The sequence below is a fragment of the Perissodus microlepis genome, chromosome 15, assembly GCF_051167445.1.
Source record: "Perissodus microlepis isolate ML-2025 ecotype Zambia chromosome 15, ASM5116744v1, whole genome shotgun sequence".
NCBI lineage: Eukaryota > Metazoa > Chordata > Actinopteri > Cichliformes > Cichlidae > Perissodus > Perissodus microlepis.
In genome coordinates, this window is record NC_140475.1 from 3,169,192 (window position 1) to 3,177,298 (window position 8,107).

The window sequence follows — 8,107 nt, forward strand, 5'->3', positions numbered from 1 at the left end:
TTTTCAAAAATGAGAAAAACGAATACAGTGGTTTTGTGCAGGAATACTTTTATCGAATCATTTTATCAGACATTCATGGACTCCTTCTTCTTCTTCTTCTTCTTTTTTTTTGGTGTTTATCCTCATGGTTGGTTGAAGGTCTTGTGCTAGCACATTAAAATGTAATTTTAAATACATTTTCATATTTCACTTTTCACAACTTTCACTTACACTCTTTGTACAAAATAGTTTCCTTGTTCTCTTTTTTTGGGGTGAGGGTGGGGGGAGGGGGGTGCATCCTTGTGAAAAAATAAGTGATTTCAGAACAGTACACATCTGCTGTTTTGAACATATATGTATTTTTGTAATGTGTTGAAAAATCAATACAAGAAAGCCAACACTTCAATAAATGTTGCAATTGCTCTATGATTGAAACAATTTTCCTCTCTGATTATTTCTTCTTCCTTTGACTCGGACGCGGCCGTGGAACAGCTACTGTGTGCGACTTTTAATTTTAGTGCACGTCTAAAATGTGAATAGTCATCCGTTTTCGGAACTGCGGCAGGCATCTCTGTAAGGCATTAAGGAAAAGTTATTTTTTAAATCATTTCACTGGGCCGACACACACGAGAAACTGACTTCTGCATACACTTATGTACAAACCAACAGAAACAGCTGCTCATAATTTAGTATAACCTCATAATCTGATGTTGGTTCTAAGTGTGCTGCTGATCTGCAGATTGCAACATGAATAAAAACTATACAAAGCACACGTCAGCCAAACAGAAACCCAATTACTCTTACCTTTAATCTAAACTTTGTATGTTGTGGAATTTATAGAAAGAAAGGTTTGATTCCACAGTCCAAAAACATGCACGATGGGTTAATCTGTGTCTTTAAAGTTGCTGTTTGTATATGAATGGTTGGACTTGATTGGACCTGTGCAGAGTGTGCAGCTGTGATAGGCTCCAGCCACCATTATGGCCCAGCTTGGACTGATGAGCCAAAACATTATTCCTACTCCTCAGTGAATCTTTGCTTATCCTTATATGCTTTATTGCATTTTGTCAAAAAAAACAAACAAACAAACTCTGGCCACCGATTACGGATATTACTGATGTGGTAAACTGTTAAAGCAAGGACTCATGTCTTATGATCATATTTAAGTATGAAGTGAAACTGCTGGAACAGAAGACAAAAAAAGAAGGCCAGATCAGATAATCCATTCTGACTCACAACAACAGAAGACAAAAGCATATTCAAAAGGGTTATGACACTGTGCATGGCGAGCTAGACTACTGCGCTGCTGGATTTGTCAAATTCTTTGTGAGATACTATAAGTGCATAATTAAAGCATTTCTCTGATGCTGTCCAGTTTTAAGTTATGTTTCCTGTGCTTACAGTGGAAGAAAGAAATCTCCTACTAAATCAGTCATGTTCAATCTCGAGATTTATATAGCACCAAATCACAACAACAGTCACCTCAAGGTGGAGTAGATTGTAATGTGAAAACCCAACAATAATAGGGAGAAAACCCCAACTATCAGCTGAACCCCTATGAGCAAGCACTTGGCAACAGTGGGAAAGAAAAACTCCCTTTTGACAGGAAGAAACTATGCACAGGGAGGGGCAACCATCTGCCACGACCAATAAAATTGAATTGAATTGAAATTGAATATCCTAGAACAAAGCGGTGCTGACTGAACTGCAGTCTCAGCTGGATCTCTCTAAGTTGATATCTTTATGGGTGAAATTCAAGAAATACCTATCATGCTGTCAGTGAGAAATCTCGCTGCCTCGCAGACATTTGGCCGAAGGCTGGGGCAAGACAAGACACAGATGGATGGTAAGTACAGAATCTTGATTAGAATCTGATAAACCATATTTCACAGCGCGCTAGGACACCAGCTCACGGATAAACAAAACACCTTACATGGAACCTCAGCGATAACTGCTAGTAGAACTCCTTTGTTCTTATTGAGAGTAATGCTATGAATGTGACTCATAGGTTTTATTTCTGAAGATGGCTGTTGACGGTCTCACGCTTCATAAATTAGTCTTGGCATGAGTGCAGGGACCCATCAGGTATTTCTTGATATGAGGCCAACAGCAGTCAAGTCTGTCCTCACTTGAGCCTCCAGGCCATTGGATAGCATAACAGAAATAGTGCGTGTGCAGGACGTGCGTGCTCAAAGACAAAGTTCGAGAAGGGAGAAACGCCACAATAGGGCGGAGGTGGTGGAGTAACGTAAGGAAAAGAGGCGCGCGCTAGGTGGGTTTGTGTGAGAAAGTCGAATCAGGAGGAGCTCACGGCGCAAAGGCCGAAACAAAATGTCCCAAAGTTGCGAGCGATTCAGTGTGTAAAATATGATTATTACTGTAAAATATTCTCTGGATTGCCAGATAAGAAGCTACAAATACTTAGATGATGGATTTGGTGCTTGAAGAAATCTGACTGTGATTTTGCTGACTCTGTGTGTGTGTTTGTGCCTGAAGGCTGACATCTGGGTACCATGTTGATGATTCTGGTCAGCAGAAATGTGCATGTTGAGAAGATGTCACATTCCCACAGCTCTTATCCTAGCAATGGCATAACTATTGACATAACAATTGGAACAGTGTGACTGTGCGGATTGTTTGTGGCTGCAGATGTTTTTAATCACAGAAATAAAATACAAATAGATTGATCAAAGTTAATATTTGCTCAGACTATTTCTCACCAACTACACGGCGGACGCGTTTTCTATGGTTTTTCTAAACATTTTCTTTTCAGATGGACAAGTTTGAATACAAAGCTGCGAGTTTCCACTTGCAAAACTGTAAATCACGTTACAACCCTAAACATCTTATTATACAGCTTATTTTGGTGCAACCTTGTGCCCATATTGAACTGTCTCCTTTTTCAAAAGGGCTGCTCTCCATGTAATCAGAGACATTCCAGCCACTTCTCTGACACCGGCTCATAGTACACATGTCACACGAGTTTAAAAAGCTCTCTTTTAAGCTCGTGCAGAAGAAGGCCCCCTCCTGCGTGCCCAGCTTCGTGGGGGAAATGTGGCCACAAGCACCGCTAGTGAGGTGGCGTTGTATCCTCTTCGCTAGAAAGCGCTGGGCAGAGGCCTGCAGTCACAGACAGTCTGTCGCGGAGCAGTTGATGGGAAATCACGATTTGGAGTAAAACCGCGTCCTCGGAGAACAGGGTGTCAGCAGGGATTGTGGTTCGTGTCCTGGGCCCCACAGAACCACGGGGTCACCGCAGAGACCCCACTTTCCAGTGGATGACAGGGCTCAGGCCCCACTGGCCTCTCTGTAGATATCCAGTTAGTAATCTGCCAGCCCTGACCAGGACCCAGTCAAATGACGCTGCCCGCCCAAAGAGCAGACGGCGCTTCGCCCTCGACATGCCGACCAGAGTAAATCCAGCCCAGCTGGCTGCTCTTGGGAAAAGAAGGAAAAAGGGGTGGAAAGAGGCATGGAAGTAGGGGAAGGGTGGAGGGAGGACTGGATAGAGAGAAGAGCAATTTAGAAGGGTGGTCAGAAGACAGAAAGCAGTGTGGTCGATGGTGGTCATTCAACAGCTGTGGCTGGGGACGATTCTCTCTTCTGGGAGAATCTGACCCAGAGGAACAAAGGCTTTGTGGTTGTGTTGAGTGTTTAACTAGAGGACAGGAAATGCAGACTTTTTTTTACAGTGGGAAGAAAACTCAAAAGCCGCTCAGTGGGAGGTTTTGGTCGTTTACAGCATAACCATGTCGTCAAGCATCATAACAGCACCCACCTCAAAACAGAAATGACAACTTTCAGATGCTATAATTGCTCCAACCTATATTCAAAGGATTCCTCGGCTACAGTAAGCCTGAAATCTATTGTTTGACAATTAGTCATTAGAGTTTCCGTTATTTTCATAAGCGCTCTTTTCACTTGAACAGTGATTTTTTTTTTCCCCCTTTTTGTCCTCCAGTGATTCGGGTTTTTTAAGCGCTTATACAAACTTAGTGGGTCGTGACTGCACAAGTCCTCCTAACCACTGGCCGACACCTCACCATGGAGACACAGTCAAGCAAAACGTTTATTTATCTTTACGCTCCAGCCACACCCTCGCTGTCTACATATTAAAGTCTGCTGCTTCTCTTTCTCTTTTCATTCAGTCACTTCATCACTTGCTCATAACATCGCTTCTTTCATTCTCGGCTCTTTGTTTTCTGTTTCCTCTCCTTCCTGTCCTTCAGCTAGATTAACCTCTTCTCGATCATTTTTTTCCTCATACGTCGAGTTCCCCCTCTCCTTCTTCCCTCTTTCTATTTCTTAGATAAACTCTTCCTCCTCTCTACTCCCCTCTGTCCCACTGTCAGTGTAATTCCACTGGTGTCAGACCTCCCAGGTAGGCTCCTACACAGGTAGATAGCTGCTGTGGTGGGGAAGCTTCTGTGCTGTCGGCTTCCTGACGCCTGACCTGCCCCCCCTCCCTCAAACACACACACACCCCCTCACACTCATACACATGCACACCTTGCCTCAGGGGGGTCAGTGTCATTGTTGACATTGGACACATGCTCGTTGTGGTGCAATATTAAATCTTCTCATTTGATTTGGACTGTAATTATGTCGTAAAAACAAACTGGCTGTGAAGCCATGGCCCGCCAGTGTGATCTACTTTCATCAAGTGCAGACTGGCTTAATTACAGAGTGCGCCATACACCCATCTTTCACTGGGCAGCTTTTCCTGCAGCTTCTTTAAGCCATCACATTCTTTTATTGTGCGTTAATCACAAGGCAATTTGGCCGTTTGCAATGGCTGAGGGTAGATTTTAACACTGGTCTGTACACATCCTGTGGATTCTGGGGGAAAAAAAGTCAAGAGTTAAGCAGATGTACATGGTAATGGAATACGATGCCTCTTCTATTTCTGCGGTGCACTTAATGATATGGTTTTCATCCCACAAAGGTATTCAAATTCTCTGGTGAGAATAAAGGGGCTTTTTTTCCTGGTCTTTGTACACTTCAAATTGACTGTGTGAAGTCAGACAGATAAGTAAACTTAACAATAAATGACCAAATCTCATCAAAAGAAATCACACTGATGCGTGAACGCCTTTAAATAAACCGTGGCTCTTTTATCTCGTGCATTATCTTAGGACGGAGCCATAAAACACACAAAATAACACACGTGTATTATCTATGAATTTTATGGGCAAATTATTTCCACATAGGGCTTCAGCTCTTTATCTGGTCTTTACAGCCACGCAACTGAAATACATGTTTGTTTAGGCCCACATTTGCCAAATGGTTAAGTCGAACCAGATTTCACCTTCACATCAATGCACACAGCAGGATGCCAGATGCCCAATCACAGCATATGGTAACAAAGTGTGAATTTTTGGGGGGTTGTAATTCATGGAGTATATTTTGAAGCAATGCTCATGCTCTGATACAACAAATATTCCAGCCAAATAAATACACTGGCTGCTTGCAGCTGTCTGTCAGAAACAACAGGATTGTTTCCAGTTAAGAGGACAAAGTGGACATCAGAGCCTGCAAAACCTCCACGCACCACTTTCAACCAGGAGAAATGTGGTTTGAGTCTCTTGTGAGACCATTTGTTTGGTTTTCACTCACAGTTTGCTCAAATTTAGGCACCAAAACTCTTCGACCCCCTGAGGTAAGTTAATCTTAAAATGTAACCATAGGTTACAACAAACCGCCTCCACACACAACCTGCACATTTGTTGATTTACAGGGGAAGAGTTTGAGCAGCGTAAGAGACGTAAAATGCAACAAGTCCAGTGTAAGCGACTGGCATGGCTGTGTTTGGTTCTACACAGATGCACACACGGCTTTGCAGATATTCGTCTAGACACGAGTGTTACAACTAAAGATTGTAACCAGGGTGTAAAATTCACAAATGTACGGCAGCCCCGAGAGAGAGAAAACAAAACTTACTGCAAGTTAAGAAAACATGTTGGGAAAACATGCAAATGATCACAGCTGGTCCGTTGCATTATTGTCTCCAAAAAAATGTTGTGTTACATTTTGTGTGCTTTTGCAGGATTTTTCTATTTGCTCTTGTTTTCATTTAGTTGCAGTGCCTTTCGGGTCACCATACATATGCTCAAATTTGATCTCAGTAATGTGTGTATGAAAACCTATAAATAAAGCATCTTAAAATTCTTCCTTATGTTTTCGTTTAGGGCAGCACGGTGGCACAGTTGGTAGGACTGTTGCCTCACAGCAAGAAGGTCCTGGCTTTGAATCCACCATCTGGGCGCAGACTTCCTGTGTAGAGTTTCCATGTTCTTGCCGTGTCAGTGTGGATTCTCTTTGGGTTCTCTGGCTCCCTTCCACAGTATAATGCAGGCGTTTAGTGGGTTTACGTTACCTGGAGATTCTAGGTGTGAATGGTTGTCGGTCTCTCTGTGTTAGCCCTGTGACAGACTGGCCACCTGTCCAGTGTGTACCCCACCTCTTGCCCCGTGGTAGTTAGGATGGGTTTCTGGATTGGATAATTGGAAGAGAAGCGATGGATGTCTTAACAGATGTCTTAAAAATAAGTAAGTATTTTAACAAGAAGTTTATTGTTCACAGTGTGGCAGGGGATATGACTTGTCAATATGAAGGCTGTGAAACTGATAATGTAGGGTTCATGATCCATTCTTCAAGATTTACAACACAGCATTTCCTGGTGTAAAATACAATGAAGTCAAAACATTGTACCCACCGTCTCTGCAAAGCCACTCAGTGGGCTGGTTTGGACCCACTGACAAACTGGCTCTGGTCCCTATTTAACTCATGAAACACTCAGAAAAAATAATACACCAATACAGCAAATACATGCTACAGTTACATTCATGATGACAGTGGGTACTGATAATCCATAGAATATGGACACGGCAGGGCTCATGTTAGCGATGAGTGAGTGAGGGAGGGATAAAGGATGGATCTGTCTGGGGACTCACTCTTTTATGTCTTAATAGATGAAAAAGAAAGACTGAAAGCTGAAGGGTCACAAAGGGAAAATTCCCTTGTTTTTGTCCCTCTCTGCCGGCCTTTTAAGATGGGTTCATCAGCGTTGTGACAGGTATGTGAAGTGGACATCTTACTAGAGGTAATTGCCATTTCTCTCCTGTGGGTCATTGTTTGTCCCTACGCCCAACAAGACCATTACAGAAAGAGGATTTTAGATTGTTACAGCAGCAGAGCTTCGGATCAAGGCTCTGCAATTCTGTCGTTCTCTCGTGAATAAGAACCACAAAGATAAAAAAGTCAAAATCTTCCAAGCAGATCCATTAGCAATGTGCTGTGCTGTACATAAACACAGTAAACACTCCCCACTGATGCGGTTCTTAGAACAGACTGCTGTGGCTTCACTGCAGAAACTATTACGGTGCCACCGAGGAGTCATAAAGGTGATTAACAGCCGCCTCTAATTAAAGATCAATGGAGAGTCTTTCCGAGCCGATTTGTTATGTGAATTAGAATGGTGTCCATTAATGTTGTCAGGCAATATCACTGTAAGACTGGGTATTGATGTGCCCTTGCTTGAGAAATAGCACAGTCTAAACTGTAGTTCATGACATTAGGATTTGCTCATTAATGTCCTTTATTCGTAGCACGGCAAACTGCGAGCAGCCTCCTAGATGAGTTTACAAATGCATGGGATACAAGTCATCAGAAGACTGATAAGCAGCATACATCTTTCTGCTGGGTTTGAGGTAGTTGTAGTCACATTGAAGTTTATAAGCTAATCTGGTGTGGGCTGAAGTGCACCATTAAGTGCACATAATGCACGATTCTAATAAATCTGCTTGTTCAAGCTCAAAAGCTTTGAACCATCGGTTCAAGTGTTATGAGCATCTAATTCTAGGGGTGTTGTAGAAAATGGTTAGACGAGATGCTTTTAGCATTTGCCCCATTAAACAGCTTCCGTCATTATTGGCTATGTGACTTCCCCAATGGCCTTTACATGTTTCTGCTGAAATTTGTGAGTGGACTACAAACCATAAATGTAGAAATCTTAAGTGTCATTTTAAGTAATGTCTTTTGCCATGTCAACTCATTTAGATGAGTGTACTGAAAGAGGGTGAAAAAAATAAAAAAAAAAACCACCCCATAGAGAGCACAGTATTAGTGA